Genomic DNA, 19,120 nt, shown 5'->3' on the forward strand with positions numbered 1-19,120 from the left:
ATAGCCTTTTATTCTGAGGCTGTGCCCTCTGGTCCCAGATTCTCCCACTAGTGGAAACATCTTCTCCACATCCACTCTAGCCAGGTCTTTCATTATTCGATTTTCAGATTTCAATAAGATCTCCCCCTCATCCTTCCAAACTCCAGCGAGTACATGCCCAGTGCCTTCAAACACTCATCATAAGTTAATCCAATCTTTTCCGGGATCACTCTTGTCAACCTCCTCTAAGGATCCTCTCCACGCCAGCACACCCATCTTCAGAAATGGGGCTCACAACACTCCAAATGTTGTCCGACCAGCGCCTTATAAAGCCTCAGCAAAGGGGAAGCCATGTACTTGCACTCCTAGATCCCTCTGCTCTACTGCACTCCCCTGCCGTTCACTGTGTTGTTAGTCTGTAGTGATGTTGGGTCCGGGGAGGCAGCACCCAGCAGCAGCCACTATAGCAGCTCACAAACCACTCCGCATTTTGCCCTCCTTGCCAGCACCACCTACCTCTCCAGAAGCAATCAATGACAGCATTGTCTAGCCACTCTCTCCTGCCTCTAGTGGAGCCGGTGCCAGGCCTAGACTTGACGGCGTCCCTCACTCTTTTGTCACATGAGGCCCTGCTCTGCATTTGTTAAAACAAGTTCAATAAATAAACCAAAGAGAAAACTCCGAGGATAATATCCTGTGAAATTGGAACAGACTGTCCTTCAATTAATTAATTGTCTCTAGAAGTCAAACAGATAATGTACAGAGTGGCATAGATAATAGAGAGAGACAGATTATTGCCAGCTTTGGAATAATGTCTCTGTAGAATTTGTTTCCAAACTTTTTAAGGAAACTATGGTTACTGGGCCTAACGAGAGAAAGCATTTCTCCCTGCATTTTGCCCCCTTGCCAAGATGGCAGGCAGAAGGATGTTATGTGCTAATCCTTCCCTCTGAACGTGAAAATAAGCCACAAAGCACTCTCATTGTCGAAGGAACACGTGCTGCAGAGTCTCTGCCTTTGACTGAGGCCTTAAGCCAGCAGGAGCTGGTGGAAGCAACCCCCTCGACTGCTGGGAGAAGCTGACCCCTGATCCCTCCTCTTGTGAGATCGAGTCTCGCCCTCTCAAGGTCTCAAGGACCCTTGACCTGAATGAAGGGTGGATAGGGGAATATAGAGTGGAGGACTGGTGAGGGCCCATTGACTTGTGTTGGGGTGAAGAGGAGATTCTAAGGGAGCGCCACACTAGTTTTTATACCAACAATAGATTCATTCAATTGTTTACAATACTAAACAATGCAAACAAACCCACCACCATTGTGCAAGTAAAACAAATACTCTTAAATAACTATTTCACAATCATTATTAAAGATGTATTCCACCCTCCACACCTCCTCCGCCCAGCGGTCCCGGAAATCCCCCAGGCTGCCCGTGGACAGAGCATAGTTCCTCTCTAACCCCACCCGGGCACGGACGTAACCCCAGGAAAGGGGCAGGCAGCCGGCTTGGGCAGAGCCCTCTTGCACCTGGCACCGTGACTCGCGGATGGCCAGCTTGGCCTGGCCCAGGAGCAACCCAACCAGGACATCTTCAGCCCGACCCTCTCCCCTATGCACAGGGTGTCCAAAGATGAGGATGGTGGGTGTGAAGTGCAACCAGAAGGCAAGGAGCAGCCCCTTTAGGTATTGGAACAGTGGCTGCAACCTCACACACTTCCAGCCCGCAACAGGGGCAGCGGGCTGGCGAGCCTGTGAACCGCGAGAGAAACAGGTTGCAGGGAACACCTCGGTGCAGTAGCCTCCACCCCAGGTCCCCGATGTAGAGGGGGAGAATCCCTGCAATAGCGGGACCCCCACTAGGGGGGGCCTCTAGCGGCCAAAATGCAACATCGACCGCCACTTTGTGTCTAGACGTTGGTCCAGGGCGAGGAAGTGCAGGGTGTGGAGGAGGAGCCCATACAGGAGATGCCTCCCAGCGTCTCGGAGGGAGATGAAGGGTGTCGAGGAAAGTGTGAGACTCCCAAGACTCCCAAGTAGAGGAGGTGCCTGGTGCTCCATGTGAAAGGCCACATCTCCTCCGGGAGGGAGTCCACCTGTCAGGGACCCACCAAGAGTCCAGAACATTTCCCCCAGTTGATCCTGGCAGAGGAGTCGGCCGAGATGACCCATTGGCACTCGAGCATCCTCTGCAGGCCGACGGGGTCGGTGACCACGAGGAGCATGTTATCGGTCTATGCCGAGGGTGCCACTGCGGGAGGGGCGGTACTGAGGAAGGGTCACACTGTGGGAGGGGCCATACTGAGGAAAGGCCACACTGTGGGAGGGGCCATACTGAGGAAGGGAGGAAGGGTCACACTGTGGGAGGGGCCATACTGAGGAAGGGTCACACTGTGGGAGGGGCCATACTGAGGGAAGGGCCACACTGTGGGAGGGGCCATACTGAGGGAAGGGCCACACTGTGGGAGGGGCCATACTGAGGGAGGGTCACACTGTGGGAGGGGCCATACTGAGGAAGGGTCACACTGTGGGAGGGGCCATACTGAGGAAGGGTCACACTGTGGGAGGGGCCATACTGAGGAAGGGCCACACTGTGGGAGGGGCCATACTGAGGGAGGGTCACACTGTGGGAGGAAGGGTCACACTGTGGGAGGGGCCATACTGAGGAAGGGTCACACTGTGGGAGGGGCCATACTGAGGAAGGGTCACACTGTGGGAGGGGCCATACTGAGGAAGGGTCACACTGTGGGAGGGCCACACTGAGGGAGGGCCACACTGTGGGAGGGGCCATACTGAGGAAGGGTCACACTGTGGGAGGGGCCATACTGAGGGAAATACTGTACAAACGTTGCTTCTACCTTTTGAGTGAGATGTTTTTCAAGACTCTGAATTCAGTGAAATATATCCCTTTTTCCCGAAGAGTTGCATGCGATGTCCCTTGATTCTGCTCAGTACATCCTCCTGCCTCCACGTTGCCACTTTCCATCAAAGGATACGCCCCATCTAGTTGACTGTCAGTACTGTGGATCGTTCATTAATGGGATGTGACAGGTGCTACAGAAATGCAGGCCTTTCTTTCCTGCAGTGGTAAACATTGGTTGTGAAACGATTGGTTTGCTGACTCTGGGGTCTGGCGGTGCAACAGTGAGCTGACGCATTTCCTGCGTCGTGCAGTTCACAGAGTTCCCCTCGCTGGGAGTAAGGGTGTTGTTTTTGTTTTGTTTTTGGCCACATCATTTGCAGTTTGCCTGTTTCTTCCGTTGTCGATGCAAGTTCTGCGGTGTGAGCACGTGTCCATGTGCACGCACTGCGATCTGAAACAGCGCGGAGCGCACATGCAGTAGGCGTGCTCCTTGCATGGGTGGAGAATGCGTGCAGTTTACGGCTGCAGGAGGGGGGGCGGTGGGGCCATTGCAAACTCAACAACAGGCAGATTTGGACAGAGAGAAAGAGAAAGAGAGAAAGAGAGAGAGAGAGAGAGTGAGAGAGAGAGAGAGAGAGAGAGAGAGAGAGAGAGAGAGAGAGCAGGGGCCGGATGTATTTATGTCAGACCAAAGTCACAGTTCACTGAAGAACTGCAGTGGCTTGTTTACGAAAAAAGGACACTAAGTGCTGGAGTAACTCAGTGGGTCAGGCAGCATTTTTTAGAGAACATGGATAGGTGACGTTTCAGGTCAGGACCCTACTTCATACCTGAGATGTCACTTATCCATGCTCTCCAGAGATGCTGTCTGACCTGCTGAGTTACTCCAGCACTTTGTGTCTGTTTTTTTCCAGTTCGCAGGTTCCTTTCAAGAACACAGCAGATACACTTCATGCTCTAGGTTTACTCCTAGTTCTTGATTCAGTGGATGAGGACCATGCTGAGTTTAACAGCCCAGAACTATCCCCTTCCCTTGGGAACAAGGGACACGCATGTGTGGAGTTACACACAGCCCAGGAGGTCCGGGTAGGGTCCCTGACCATTCCTGTCCTTATTGGCAACAGCATTGTCATTATACAGAAGATAGACACAAAAAGCTGGAGTAACTCAGTGGGACAGGCAGCATCTCTGGAGAGAAGGGATGGATGATGTTTCAGGTCGAGGCCCTTCTTCAGACTGGTCAGGGATAAGGGAAACAAGAGATATAGATGGTGATGTGAAGAGATAAAGAACAGTGAATGAAAGTTATGCAAAGAAAATACTCTGCAAGAACCAGAGGACATAGGTTTAAGGTGAAAGGGGAAACATTTAATAGGGACCTGAGGGGTAACGTTTTCACACAGAAAGCGGTAGGTATGTGTAGCGAACTGCCAGAGGAGGCAGTTGAGGCAGGATACCATCGCAACGTTTACACTTGGACAGATACATGGATAGGACAGCTTTAGAGGTATAGGGGACAAACACAGGCAGATGGGACTGGTGTAGATGGGGCATCTTGACAGGCATGGAGGAGCTGGGCAGAAGGGCCTGTTTCCATGCTGTGTGACAATAGACAATAGACAATAGGTGCAGGAGTAGGCCATTCGTCCCTTCGAGCCAGCACCGTCATTCAATGTGATCACGGCTAATCATCCCCAATCAGTACCCCGTTCCTGCCTTCTCCCCATATCCCCTATCTCCGCTATCTTTAAGAGCCCTATCTAGAAAGTATCCAGAGAACCGGCCTCCACCGCCCTCTGAGGCAGAGAATTCCACAGACCCTGTGATTGTGTGGCTAGTTATGTAACGTCACTGGGACAGACACCAGGTCCAGAGCCAAAGTTACAATCAGTGATTATTTGGGAACGGGCTACTGCTGACCAGCCGATAGGAAGTGCCAACTCTGAACTGATGAGTGATGCGGCAGGAATGCAAATTCTTTCTTTTTTCACTTTGTTTCCTCCTCGATAGGGGAGCCTGTGAAGGTAGGGCAGCAACAATACACAAAGGGGGCTTGAAGCCAAACGTACTACCTGTGATCACAGATCACACCCACTTCCTCCGCTTACCTCTGGGACAGTGAACCAAAATATCCCCTGCTGAGATGGCGGGCCTGTTTAGTCAGGCCGCCGTTTTGTCACTTCCGTCTCTGTAGCTGAGATTTCTGAGCAAACCTGCCAGGGCTCTGAGCTGCAGCTTTGATTGTTATCAGCTGATTATAAATTTGGAAACTGGCAATTCATAACCCTGGCAAGGTGTACGGTGGAGAGCACACACTGGCTGGTTGCATCACGGCCTGGTTCAGTAACTCGAACGCCCAGGAACAAACGAGACTACAGAGAGTGGTGGCCACTGCCCGGTCCATCACAGGTACTGACCTCCCCACCATCGAAGGGATCTTACAGGAGGCGCTGCCTCAAAAAGGCAGCCGGCATCATCACAGACCCACACCACCCTGGCCACGCTCTCATCTCGCTGCTACCATCGGGAAGAAGGTACAGGAGCCTGAAAACTGTGACCTCCGGGCTCTTGAACACTGCACAACACTGACCTCAGCAACTATGATCTTCTGTGGACTGTGTCTTTGGTTGCACTGTGGACTTTGCTTTTGCACTGTTGTAATCTGCTTACTTAGTATTACTGGAGAAACATGGAACTGCAGACGCTGTTTACAAAAAAAGACATAAAGTGCAGGAGTAACTCAGTGGCTCAGGAGGCATCTTCGATGATCCTCAGACTGATGAAAGGATAGATTATTGCTCACTGATATCAGACCGCAGAGCCAGCCACCCCTTTCACACACCCTTCCCTGAGCGGCTGACATGTACTCTTGTTGTTAACTCTACCACAATCGGTTATTTTGTTATTGCACTTTAATATTTATTGACACCAGGCAGCTTTTGCACTACAGCCTTGCACCTTTCTGTTGAGTCGCACTTGTTGTTGTAGTTATTGTTATATCTATCATCACTCCGTGCAAGTTGCCATGTCTATGCTTTCAAGCTCCTGCATCTTCTCCCAGAATGTGGAAGAGAGAAAATGGAATGGCCAGGTTCTGAAGAAGGATCCGACTCAAAATGTCACCTGTCCATTCCTTCCACACCGAGTTCCTCCAGCAATTTGTATTTTACACAAGATTCCAGCATTTGCCCTTTCTTGTGCCTCATGCTTTACATAGTCATAGGATCGTACAGCATGGAATCAGGCCCTTCAGCCTCAACATGTCCCTGATGGCCAAGATCCAAGATACTCCATCTAAGTTCATCCCATTTACCCGTGTTTGACCCATACCCCCCGGAACCTCACACATTAATCAAAGTCGTAGAGAGTAAAGGGCCTGTCCCACCAGCATGCGACTCCATGCGGCAAGCGCGACCTAACGTGGTCGCTTGAGCCGTATGGCCTCGCGGGGCCGGTCCCACTTCGATCACTGGAGCCGTATGGAGTTGTGCGGCGCTGGTCCCGACATCGCGCGGGGTTCCGAAAAACTGACCGTGTTCAAAAAAATTGCCAGCCCGCAGCCGCCTCAACGCCGTAAGCACCGCCTCGACGGGCGTGCGCAGCGTCTCGATGCCGTACGCAGCGTCTTGACACCGTACGTCACGCGCGAACTTCCCGCGGACTTCGCTCGAACTTCACGTCACTCACTCGACCTCCGCGCGGCCCCCGCTTCCGATTTTGTCGCGCTTGCCGCATGCAGGTCGCATGCTCGTGGGACAGGCCCTTTACAGCACTTCCAACCTTCCTGATGTAACACCGCATGGATATGACACCGTGCTGCATAACTCAATGAGTCAGGCAGTATCTCTGGAGGTATCATGGCCTATCCTTGTTCTCCAGTAGTGCTGCCTAACTCACTGAGTTACTTTTAGGTTTAGGTTTATTATTGTTACATGTACCGAGGTTTGTTTAGCATACAATCAAAGTTTACAAAGCTGCCGTGCAGCTGCAAGTAAGAATTTAATGAGTCCGTTTAGGCACATGTGTACTCTTGACATATAAAGCACTCTTTACTCTTGACTGTAATCAGATATACCATACCTAGATACAATCAACTCGTCACAAGGGTCAAGAACACGAAACGTCACCTATCCACATTCTCCAGAGATGCTGGGTTACTCCTGCACTCTGTGCCTTTTTGTGTAAAGCGGCACCTGCAGTTCCTTGTGTCCACGCGGTGATGGTGGACTGGATGGACGGAAACGATGACATTGGGTTGTGTCCACTGCTCTCTGTGGTCTATGGTTCACTGGGCGGTGGGGACTCTCCTTTGCTGCAGTGGATGGCCTTTTCCCCCCCGATACCCTGGCGGGAGAGGACCTGGGTCTGGTCGGTGTGGACCTTGTCACCGCTGAGGAGGGATGGCGAGGGAACGGGAAGCGAGGAGCAGGGTGTAATCTCCAAGACTGACATAGAGTGCTGGAGTAATTCAGCGGGTCAGGCAGCATCTCTGGAGAAAAAGGATGGGTGATGTTTCAGATCGGGACCCTTGTACATTCTTTCTGCCAAGCTGTCATAGAGTCATACAGCGTAGAAACAGGCTCTTCAGCCCAACTTGCCCACACCGGCCAACATGTCCTGCGTACACTAGTCCCACCTGCCTGTGTTTGGCCCATATCCCTCTAAACCTGTCCGATCCATGTTAGGTATCCCATTAAATCTTTCCCCCCTCACCTTAAACCTATGTCCTCTATTCCCCTACTCTGGGCAAGAGAGTCCGTGTGTCCACCCAATCTATTCCTCTCATGATGTTGTGCACCTCTATAAGATCACCCCTCAACCTCCTCAGTGATTGAACCTCACAGTTGTTGGCCTTATTTCCGTCCTCGAAAGCCTCTGCACCAAATTTGGTTGCCATCTGATTCGCCAGGCACCGGGAAATAACAGAGCCCTGGTTTTGGCTTGTTTGGAAAGCACAATACTATTTGAGTTTAATTTAGTTTAGAGGTACATCACGCAAACAGGCCCCTCCGTCCTCCGAGTCTGCATTGACCAGCGATCCCCGCACACTAACACTATCCTACACGCACACTGGAGACAAGTTACGTTTATACCAAGCCAAGTAACCTACAAACCTGTTTAAGAAGGAACTGCAGATGCTGGAAAATCGAAGGTACACAAAAATGCTGGAGAAACTCAGCGGGTGCAGCAGCATCCATGGAGCGAAGGAAATAGACAACGTTTTGGGCCGAAACCCTTCTCCAGACCCATTAACCTACAAACCTGTACGTCTTAGGAGTGTTGGAGGAAACCGGACATCCCAGAGAAAACCCGCGCCAGGCAGCAACTCTACCGCTGTGCCACCGTGCCACCATGTTCTCGTGAGTCAGGTAGCATCCCGCCCGGAGAGAGAGGTTCCAGTTCAGAGGCCACGGCTCGGCACCAAAGGCCTGGCTTCGTGGCGAGAGTTTGCTGTGAAAACCAACAGCAAAACAAAGGCCATAAGTTTCCCTGAGGCATTCCAAGTATTTAGACAATGGCAGGAGGATTCGAGCTATACTTTGTACTGATCAGAGTTTCCACAGGCTGGCATTCCACAGGCTTGTTCCTGACAGCTCGCCTCTCTGCTCACACTCCCCACGGACCTCACACTCCCTTCCTATATTTAGGATGAAATGCAGCTACGTGCCAAGTGAGCGGCTCTCAGATGCCTGCTCGTGCTCACCAGTCAGCGGTCTTTCCTCATCACCCCTCTCCGTGCTGTCTGTACATTCTCCCTGTGATCACGCGCGCTTATTCCTGGGTGCGCCAGTTTCCTCTCACACGCCAAAGACATGTAGGTTTGTAGTTTCATCGGCATCTGCAAATTGTAAGTTATCGCTAGAGTGTAGGATAGTGCTAGTATGGGGTGATCGCTGGTCGTCGCAGACTCGGTGGGCCAAAGGGCCTGTATCCATGTTGTATCTCTAAAGTCCAAAATCTAAAAGGGGTTTGACCTCCCCACCATTGAAGGGATCTACAGGAGGCGCTGCCTCAGAAAGGCAGCCAGCATCATTAAAGACCTACACCACCCTGGCCATGCTCTCACCTCACTGCTACCATCGGGAAGAAGGTACAGGAGGCTGAAAAGTGACCTCCAGGTTCAAGAACAGCTTCTTCCTAGCAACCATCTTGAACACTACAAACACCAACTAAACTATCAACTACACAATGTCGGTTCCACTCGGGACCTTTGCACCAATATTGGGGCTTTTAATTGATTTTTTAGTTTATGTTTAATATGTTATCTACAGTATGACTACTGTTTTTCCAGAACCGTATGCTGCTCCAAATAAGGATTTCATTGTTCTGCTTATGGCACATGGCAATTAAACACTCTTGACTCGTGACATCTGTAACAAGCTGCCAGAGGAAGCTATAGTATGCCAACTTGGCCGGCATGGACAAGGTGGGCCGAAGGGCCTGTTTCCATGCTGTACAGCTCTGTGAATCTAAGTTCCCTCGTCTCCCAGAAATCTCTCTCTAAATTCACAGAATCATACAGCATGGAAACAGGCCCTTTGGCCCAGCTTGTTGACCAAGTTGGCATACTGGGCTAGTCCCATTTGCCTGCATTTGGTCAATATCCCTCTAAAACCCTTCCTAACCACATATCTGTCCAAATGTATTTATAAGCCATAATTGTATCCGCTTCTAAAGCTTCCTCTGGCAGCTCGTTCCAGAGACGGACTACCCTCTGAGTGAAAAAGTTGCCCCTGAGGTCCCTCTTAAATCTCTCCCCACTCACCTGAAGCCTGTGCCCTCTAGTCTTAGAATCCTCCACATTGGGGGAAATTCACTTTATCCGTGCCCCTCATGATCTTGTACACCTCAATAAGGTCACCCCTCAGCCTGCGATGCTTCAGAGAACAAAGTCCTAGCCTATCCAACCCCTCCCTGTAACTCAAGCCCACAAGCCCCTCATTTACATCCGGATGATCCCTTATTAATTCTTGCTACTCATCCTCAGAGGCCTATTTCTAAAGTTCAAACACCTCTCCTTTCTACCCTCCATAGATGCTGCCTGACACGCTGAGTTCCTCCAGCACTTTGTGTTTTGCTCAAGATTCCAGCACCTGCAGTTCCTGGTGTCTCTAAAGTCCCTCATCCCTGGAGTCATTTTGGTGAATCCTCTCTGCAGCCCCTCCACAACTTTTACATCTTTCACCCCGACTGGATACAGTCCTCAGGTTGGAGCTGAACCAGTGGTTTATAAACCAGGCTTTGTCCTGCCCCCACCTCTTAATTCCAGCTTTCTCCCCCCTTGTCACTGCTGAAGAGGGACTGGGGATGGAGAGAGAACTGGAATTGAGTAGCAGGGTACACCTCTTAGATAGATACAAAGTGCAGGAGCAACTCAGCAGGTCAGGCAGCGTCTCTGGAGAACAAGAACGGGTGACGTTTCAGGTCGAGACCCTTCTTCAGACTCATGAAATGTCACCCATTCCTTTTCTCCAGACGTGCTGCCTGCCCACTGTTACTCCAGCATTGTGCGCCTATCTTCTGTGTAAACCACCTCCTGCAGTTCCTTCCTACCCATTTTCTCCCCCCTCAGTCTGAAGAAGGGTCCCGACTTGAAAGGAGGGTTGTCAACTCCCTCCACAGTTGCTGCCTGACCCGCTGAGTTCCTCCAACACTTTATGTTTTGCTAAAAATTCCAGCGCCTGCAGTTCCTCGTGTCTCTGGTTTAGCTATTTAATTATTTTTACCAGTCGGTTTTCCAGGAAACTTGTGTGCCAGTGACCAGGTCTTTTCCAGCTGACTGCCTTTACGGCATCAGCCCTGCCATGTTAGCCTGTGTAATGATTCCCATACTCTGCTCCTGATTTCAACACAGCCTCAGCTGGACCATGCCCCAGAGACGTTCATGACTTGAGGAAAGTTGGACGGAGGCCAACAGAGTCGGAACAACTTGGAAACAGGCCCTCGGCCCACCACGTCCAGGCTGACCTTTTTGCCAGTCTACATGGTCGGTACGGTGGTACTGCGGGCAGAGTCGCTGCCTCACAGACCCAGAGATCCAGATTCAATCCTGACATCGGGTGATGTCTGCGTATGGAGTTTGCACATTCTACCTCCCTGTGACAGCAGAGCATTCCTCTGTTTTTTCCCGGTTTCCTCCTACATTCCAAAGACGTGCAAGTTTGTAGGTTAATTGGCCCTTTGTAAATTGCCCCCTAGTCAGTGGGGAGTGGATGAAAAAGAGGTATAACATAGAACTAATGTGAAGCGGCCAAGATGCCCCATATAAGATGCCCCGTACCTCGGTGACTGCCAATCACCACCCCCCCCCGGACACTTATTATTATTTATTCAAATCGTTTGCTATGTCGCTCTTCAAGGGAGATGCTAAATGCATTTTGTTGTCTCTGTACTGTACACTGACAATGACAATTAAAATTGAATCTGAATCTGAATCTGAATCTGAATAATCCTGTCCCATTTGCCTGTGTTTGCCCCATATCCCTCCAAACCATTCCTACTAATGCACCTGTCCAAGTGTCTTTTAAATGTTATTATAGTACCTGCCTCAACCTCTGCAAGCTCATTCCATACACCCACTGTGGGTGAAAACGTTGCCCCTCAGTTTCTTATAAATCTTTCCCCTCTCACCATAAACTTATCTCCCCTGGTCTTTGATGCTCCTACCTTGGTTAAAAGATTCTGTGTATCCACGATATCTATTCACCTCCTGATTTTATACACCTCGAAAAGATCACCTCTCAGCCTCCTGCGCTTCAAGGAATAATCTGCTAACCTTTTTAACCTCTCCCTATAGCTCAGCCCCTTGAGTTCTGGCAACATCCTCTTAAATCTTCTCTGCACACTTTCCAGCTCGATGACATCCTTCCTGGCAAGGTGACCAAAACTGAACACCTTACTGATAATTAACATTCCTGGACATTTCTTGAATGTTGTCAGTGGCTGTATTCCCACCATTCTCTCCGGCACTGAGTTCTAGGTACTCACCAATCTCTGTGTGAAGAAGGTTCCCATCAGATCCCCTCAAAGTCACTTCCCCTTTACTCCCAATCCATATCCATTAGATTTATCTATTCAGTTTGGACGCAGGAAGCTGTGACCAGGTCAGCATGAACAAGGTGGGCCGAAGGGTCTGTTTCTGTGCTGCCATGAAGCATTGTACGGGGTACAGTGAAAAGCATTTTTGTTGCGAGCTAACTAGTGTGCGGAAAGACTATACACAATTACAATCGAGCCATCCACAGTGTACAGATACATGTAGGTTTGTTATGGTAACATGTACTGAGATACAGTGAAAAGTTTTGTTTTGCATACTAGACAATCAAATCAGATAATACTATACAATACAATCAAGTCAAACTCATGTACAGTAAGTAGAGCAAAGGGGAAGATACAGAGTGTAGAATATAGTTCTCAGCATTGTAGCGCATCAGTTCCAGAGACAAAGTCCAATGTCCGCAATGGGGTAGAGGTGAATCGACAGTACCCTAGCTAATGGAAGGACCATTCAGAAGCCTGACAATAGAGGGGAAGAAGCTGTTCCCGAGTCTAGTGGTGTGCGCTTTAAAGCTTTTGTACCTTCTGCCGGACGGGAGCGGGGGAGAAGAATGAATGACGGGGGTGGGACAAGTCTTTGATGATGTTGGTCAGGTGGTCAGTGTGGAAACAAAGCAGGGAACAGAGGGAGCTCCGTCATCAGAAGGTTTGGAAGAAAAGGAAGAGCACAGTGAAATAAAAATGACCTGAGGCATGGGACTCAAGTTCGATTCTGACCTCGGATGCTGTCTGTGTGGAGTTTGCACGTTCTCTCTGTTACCGTGTGGGTTTTCATCCAGCTGAGCCATCTGGCAGAGTTCGGTTTCTGTCAGTTTATATTTGTTTATACTACTTTACATAGGTTGCCATTGGCTATAGAGATTGAGAAAACCAGCTCGGAAACAGGCCTTACGGCCCACCAAGGCCACGCTGACCACCAGTCACCCGTCCACACTAGTTTTATGTCAGGTACACAAAAGTGCTGGAGAAACTCAGCGGGTGCAGCAGCATCTATGGAGCGAAGGGAATACGCAACGTTTCGAGCCGAAACCCTTCTTCAGACAGATGGGGGGTGGGGAGGGGGGCGGGTAGAAGAAAGGAAAAAAGGAGGAGGAGGAGCCCGAAGGCTGAGGGATGGGAGGAGACAGCAAGGGCTAACAAAATTGGGAGAATTCAATGTTCAAGCCCCCAGGATGCAGACTCCCCAAGCGGAATATGAGGTGCTGTTCCTCCAATTTCCGGTGTTTCTCGCTCTGGCCACGGAGGAGACCCAGGACAGAGAGGTCGGATACGGAGTGGGAGGGGGAGTTGAAGTGCTGAGCCACCGGGAGGTCAGCTTGGTTATTGCGGACCGAGCGGAGGTGTTCGGCGAAACGATCGCCCAGCCTCCGCTTGGTCTCACCGATGTAGATCTGCTGACATCTAGAGCAGCGGTTGTTCTAGATGTCTAGTTTTATGTTATGCCACTTTGTCATCCACTCCCCACACACTAGGGGGAATGTACAGAGGGCCAAATAACCTACAAGCACGCACGTCTTAGGGATGTGGGAGGAAACCAGAGGAAACCCACGTGGTCACAGGAGAACGTGCAAACTCCACACACAGACAGCACCCGAGGTCAGGATCGAACCCGGGTCTCTGCGCTGCGAAACAGCGGCTCTACCCGCTGCGCCACTGAATCGCATGGGCCACATAGTTGGTTATATGTGCTGATATTTTCCAAAGAAAATAGTCCCAGCCTCTTCAAGATCTGAAGCAGGCGCAGAGAGACCGGCCTGGAGGCCATTCTGCTCCTTGTGCCGATGCTAGCCCATTGAAAGACCAATTCCTTTGCATCCAATTTCTTTTTGCGGACCCGTGTATTTTTTTCATTTTTTAGTATTTACCTGACTCCCTACGACACTAACTCCTTTAATGCAGCTTCTCACACACAGTGCCACTAGAAGGCCACTTTGATCACTTGACAAAATAATCAGTTGTCCTGCATTGTGGTCAGAGTCATGAGTTGAATTGTCATCTGTACCAACAAGGGGACACTGACATTCTGACTTACAAAGGTACACAAAAAAGCTGGAGAAACTCAGTGGGTGCAGCAGCATCTATGGAGCGAAGGAAAAAGGCAACGTTTCGGGCCGAAACCTTTCGGTTTCGGCCCGAAACGTTGCCTTTTTCCTTCGCTCCATAGATGCTGCTGCACCCGCTGAGTTTCTCCAGCTTTTTTGTGTGCCTTCGATTTTCCAGCATCTGCAGTTCCTTCTTAAACATTCTGACTTACAGCAGCTTAACAGATCCGTAAACACAATAGCATACTGATGAATATATAGTCATCAATAACACAATAAATTAGTAACAGCAATGCTAGGTAACCATAACAATGCACAACTGAAGTCCGCAGTGCAACCAGAGACACAGTCCACAGAAGATCACAGCAGCTGAGGTTAGTGTTGTGCAGTGTTCAAGAGCACTGATGGTTGTTGGGAAGAAGCTGTTCTTGAACCTGGAGGTCACGGTTTTCAGGCTCTTCCATCCTGATGGGGGGCATCTGGAGGAAACGCACGGGGAGAACATGCAAACTCCTCACAGACAGCACCGGCAGTCAGGACTGAACCCGGGTCTCTGGCGCTGTGAGTCAGCGGCTCTACCAGCTGCGCCACTTCACCTCACCTTAACCGCCTGACTTCAACTTGCAGACTCCCCCGCCCTTGATTCTGGCTATCTTTCCAATCCATGCCCCCTCGTGATTATATAAACCTCTGTAAAGTCACCCCTCAGCCTCCTACACTCCAGCAAGAGTATTCCCAGCCTGTCTCAACTCTCCTTGTAACCACAGCCTTCCTTTCCAGGTTACATTGTACGAGTCTCTTCTGCACTCTCCCCATTGCGAGCACATCCCTCCTGTGGGGTGGAGACCAGGACTGTACACAATATTCACAAAGTGCAGTCTAACCAATGTGAACCTAGTGGAAGAAGACACTAAGCACTGGAGTTACCCCAGCAGGTTGGGCAGCATCTCAGGAGAATATGGATAGGTGACATTTCAGGTCAGGATCCTTGTTCAGACTGAGGGGGGGTGTCGAAAGAAAGCTGGAAGAGAGGAGGGCCAGGACAAAGCCTGGACGATGGGGGATATAGGAGGGAACGAGAGGGGGAGGATTATGCATTTACCTAAAATTGCAGAATTCAATGTTCACATGATTGGGGTATAAGCTACCCAATCAGAAAACGAGGTTCTGTTCCTTCCGTTTGTGTGTGGCCTCACTTTGGCAATGCAGGAGGCCTAGGACAGAAAGGTCGGTGTGAGAATCTGGTGTCGATTTTGGTTCGACAACTCTTTGAATATTCCATCCAAACACTGCCCCTGAGAGCTGTCGACCCCAGCGTACTGATGTAGGTTGATGCAAGCCTCTACTGTCTAATCCGTTGCTTTCCAGCAATTGGATCCGGCCTTGACATTTGATCGTTTCCTTCAGATTCTCCTGTTTCAGATGCTGTTGGGTTCTCTGCTGCTCTGGATCCGTCAGGTTCAGGGCTTGCCCTTGAGCATGTGCTTGGCCCACCGGTGACACTGGCTGAATCTCCCTACTCCCAACGCCAATCCCTCCCTCCACATCCCACCACCAGGCACATTGAGTACATTGTCCGCCCACCCCACCCTCACATAGAGTGTCAGCATCATCAGACCTATCCCTATCTATAAGAGTCGTACAGCACTGATGCAGGTCCTTTGGCCCAACTTACCCACACGGGCCAAGATTCACCATCTACACTAATCCCACCTGCCCATGTTTGGTTTGTTTCCCTGTGAACCTTTCCAATCAAGTATCTGTCCAAATGTGTTTTATGTTTTGTTTAGTTTAGAGATACAGCACGAAAACAGGCCCTTCGGCCCATCGAGTCCATGCCAAGCAGCGATCCACGCACCCTAACACTATCCTACACACAATTTACAATCATACCAAGCCAATTCGCCTACAAACCTGTATGTCTTTGGAGTGTGAGAGAAAACGGGAGCACACGACGAAAACTCACGCGATCACGGGGAGAACGTACAAACTCCCGTAGTCAGGGTGGAACCCTGGTCTCTGGCGTTGTGAGGCAACAACTCTACCGCTGCACCACTGTGCCGTCCTTGGTGGAGTGAACAGGTGAAGTTCTGGAGCTCAGCTCCAAGGGTGAAGAGCTAGGAGCCAATGGTCCCCCGGAGTTTGGTGCCAAATATGTTCCACGTTGCCAACCCTGAATGGGACCGAGTTTGACACCGGCATCAGTAACCTTGTTTGCCACTGAGTCAGCTGAAAATCACTCCCATGGCACCAGCGTTTGCAGAGTCTCCTTCCAACTAGTTCCGCACACAACGGGACATTAACTTTTAAGAGAGTACCTTAGTTTTGTTTAGTATATTTACACCAAAAAAAAATGTCATTGTGTATTCATTAACAAACTCCCTTGCGTGATCTCAACCATGATCGTTGTGTTACTGAAAAATCCATCTCATGACATTGCGTGGACTTCAACAGGGCGGACACAAGGTGCCGTCCAATGCCGGCGCAAGGGAGATGTGCATCACGGTGCAAATTCTTCCCCTTCTCTCTTCAAGCCACTGACCCATACACGTTGGATGCCTTCCATCCACTTTCCCAAGAATCCTGACTGTTCAACCATGGAGGTCGACCTCAGCCAGGTCCCTGCAGGAACGCCACGGGAGTGCACTTTACACATGAGGTTACCGGGGTCATCGGTCAGCCAGTGGACATAGGGCCACCTATTACCGGCCACCTTTGTCTCCTCTCCCCCCTCCCAACAATAGGTCTGGCGAGGGGTCCCGACCCTTCAACTCTCTTTTAGGGTGGCACTCCGGCGTAGATGTTAGATCCGCTGCCTCAACACGGGTTTGATCCTGACCTCGGGTACTGCCTGTGTGGAGTTTGCATGTTCTCCCTGTAACTGCGTAGGTTTTACCCTTTGAGCCAGCACCGCCATTCACTGTGATCATGGCTGATTATCCACACTCAGCATCCTGTTCCTGCCTTCTCACCATATCCCCTGACACGGCTACCTTTAAGAGCTCTATCTAACTCTCTCTTGAAAGCATCCAGAGAATTGGCCTCCACTGCCTTCTGAGGCAGATATTCCACAGATTCACAACTCTCTGGGTGAAAAAGTTTTTTCTCATCTCCGTTCAAAATGCCTTACCCCTTATTCTTAAACTGAGGCCCATGGTTCTGGACTCCTCCAACATCTGGAACATGTTTCCTGCCTCTAGCGTGTCCAATCCTTAATGATCGTATATGTTTCAATAAGATTCCCTCTCATCCTTCTAAACTCCAGAGTATACAAGCTCAGCCGCTCCATTCTATCACCATATGACAGTCCCGCCATCCCGGGAATTAACCTTGTGAACCTACGCTGCACTCCCTCAATAGCAAGAATGTCCTTCCTCAAATTTGGAGACCAAAACTGGACACAATACTCCAGGTGTGATCTCATTAGGGCCCTATACAACTGCAAAAGGACCTATTTGCTCCTATACTCAACTCCTCTTGTCCTCTTCCCACATCCCAAAGACAAGGCCTCTGTAAATTGCCCCAGGTGTGTAGGGAGTGGATGAGAAGGTGGGATAACATTGAATATCGTGACGAAGAGTTCCGACCCAAAACATCATCTATCCATGTTCTCCAGAGAACAGTATTTGCAGTTCGTTGTTTCAACATAGAACTAGTGTGAATTGGTGATCGATGGTCAGCATGGTCTACCTGTACTAAAGGGTCTATTTCCATGCTGTATCCCTAAACTAAACCAAACCATGTCCTCTAGTCTCGGACATTTCCATCCTGGAGGAAACACGCTCTGCCTATCTACCCTATCTATCCCTCTCATCATTTTATGCACTTCTAACTTCTCTGACATTCCAGAGAAAACAACCCAAGTCTGTCCAACCTCTCCTGCAGCTAACCGCCTCATCTATCGCCCGAGAGTTGCAGTCAGAGGCTCCGCCCTGTCGATGTCCCATATCTAGAACAGGCTTGTCCACTCCTAATCAAAGAGGATGAGGTAACGTTGTGAAGTTAAGCAGGAAAACATGTTGTGGGCATTTGCATATCCCTTTGCCCGCTATCACTGCAGGCAGACCGCCTGCTTATTTCGTTGGAACATTATAGATAGATGATATTTCAGTTCGGGAACCCTCTTCAGTCTGAAGAAGGGCCCTGACCCGAAAGGTCACCTGTCTATATTCTCCAGAGATGCTGCATGACCCGCTGAGTTACTCCAGCATTTTGTGTCTCTTTTTGCAAACCAGCATCTGCAGTTCCCTGTGTCACCAACCCTTCAAGATCGGCACCTCTAGAGAACGTGAATAGGCGACGCTCACAAGGCCATCTTATGCGCTGGAGCGATCTCTCCATGTCCACACGTGTGTGCGTGTGTGTGTGTAAGAGTGTGTGTGTCTGTGACAGTGTATGAGTGTGTGAGAGAGATCGTGTGTGTATGTGATAAAGAGCCACACAGCAGACCCTTCCGCCCAACTTGCCCACACCGGCCAACATGCCCCATCTAAACCAGTCCCACCTGCCCACTTCCTCCCACCAGCCCCTGTGTAAAAACGTTGCTCCTCAGGTTCCCACCAAATCCTTCCCCCTTCACCTCAAAACCATGTCCACCGGTTCCTGATTTCCCCACTCTGGGCAAAAGACTCTGTGCATTTACCCTATCCATTCCTCTCATAGTCTTATACACTTGGCAAGGGTTCATCAGGTGACTTTGGAGGTCCTGAGATAGATCAAGACTGCGTTGAAAATAATAAATTGTTTGCTGTAGAGCTCCACATTACAGTTAGTTCCAGATTCTCCCACCAAATGTCATTGTAGAGTATTGAACATTTCTATATCAGCGTATTGATCAAACCCGTTTACTGCGGTCTATTGATTGTATATTAATCCAGCAGATACCATTACCTGGTCACATGTTGAACTGGAATGAACACTGGCTCATTGACCAAATACAGATGGATAGTCTTTTAAATATTATTATGGTCCCTGACTCAACTACCTCTTCTGGCTACTCATTCCATACACCCACCACTCTCTGAATGAAAACGTTGCCCCTCAGGTTCGTATTAAACCTTTCTCCTCTCACCTGAAATCTATGGTGACTGGATCTTGATTCCCCTACCCTGGGCAAAAAGCTCTGTGTATTCACCGTATCTACACTCTACACACAGACCAGATTTCCCACCATTGACTCCATCGAC

The 19,120-nt window shown here is 49.9% G+C and overlaps 1 long non-coding RNA gene across 1 annotated transcript in view; it reads left to right on the forward strand.

Moving 5' to 3' along the window:
• LOC129704659 (uncharacterized) overlaps positions 1-19,120 on the forward strand; it is a 104,652-nt gene that overhangs the window by 82,253 nt on the left and 3,279 nt on the right. The gene's annotated exons all lie outside the window — the stretch shown is intronic.

The sequence above is a fragment of the Leucoraja erinacea genome, chromosome 16 (assembly GCF_028641065.1).
Source record: "Leucoraja erinacea ecotype New England chromosome 16, Leri_hhj_1, whole genome shotgun sequence".
NCBI lineage: Eukaryota > Metazoa > Chordata > Chondrichthyes > Rajiformes > Rajidae > Leucoraja > Leucoraja erinaceus.